Raw genomic sequence first — 674 nt, forward strand, 5'->3', positions numbered from 1 at the left:
GCAGCAGTCTCTTTACTAGCGGATACCTCTACAACAGCTCTTGACCGACTTTATTTCTGCCTGTGATTTCTAGTAGAGTCAGCTAAGTCGCTGATCAATTGCCATGCTTCTTCCGTATTCTTGTAATTTTTCATAGAACCATTGCTAGCACCTTCCAATGTGGTCCTATCTTGAGATTTCAAACCCTGCGTAAAGTAGCCGAGCAACACTATCTTGTCAATCATATGATGGGGGCATGCTTCTCGAAGATTATTGAAGCGTTCCAAGTATTCATAGAGGGTCTCAGATTCATCCTGAACGATCATAGACATGTCCTTTCTCAGCTTATCGGCAACTTCAGCTGGAAAGAATTTCTCCAAAAACTCTCTCCTAAGTGTATCCCAGTTGGAAACAGTTGTTCCGGGTTGAGTGTAGTACCACTCTCTTGCCTTTCCCTCCAGAGAAAATGGGAAGGCACTACAAGAAAAACACCCATTCAGCCACACTTTTTTTAGGCTACATTTGAAAAGCGTAGCCTATTCTTAGAATAGGCTACGCTTTTCTCCGTGTTTCCTTCTTGTAGAAGAATAGGAAACACATTTGTGGCATCACTTGAAAAGCGTCTCCTTAGATGTTATAGATATCACTTATAAAGCGTAGCCTTATCTTAAGAGCTATGGCTTCACTTTTTTAAT

At 41.4% G+C, this 674-nt stretch overlaps 1 non-coding gene across 1 annotated transcript; it reads left to right on the forward strand.

Moving 5' to 3' along the window:
• The first annotated feature begins 218 nt into the window (after nucleotides 1-218).
• On the forward strand, nucleotides 219-326 carry LOC127741004 (small nucleolar RNA R71). The gene has a single exon (XR_008001859.1). It is a non-coding gene; the product is annotated as a small nucleolar RNA R71 (small nucleolar RNA).
• The last annotated feature ends 348 nt before the right edge of the window (nucleotides 327-674 follow it).

Source organism: Arachis duranensis, chromosome 7 (genome assembly GCF_000817695.3).
Source record: "Arachis duranensis cultivar V14167 chromosome 7, aradu.V14167.gnm2.J7QH, whole genome shotgun sequence".
Lineage (NCBI taxonomy): Eukaryota > Viridiplantae > Streptophyta > Magnoliopsida > Fabales > Fabaceae > Arachis > Arachis duranensis.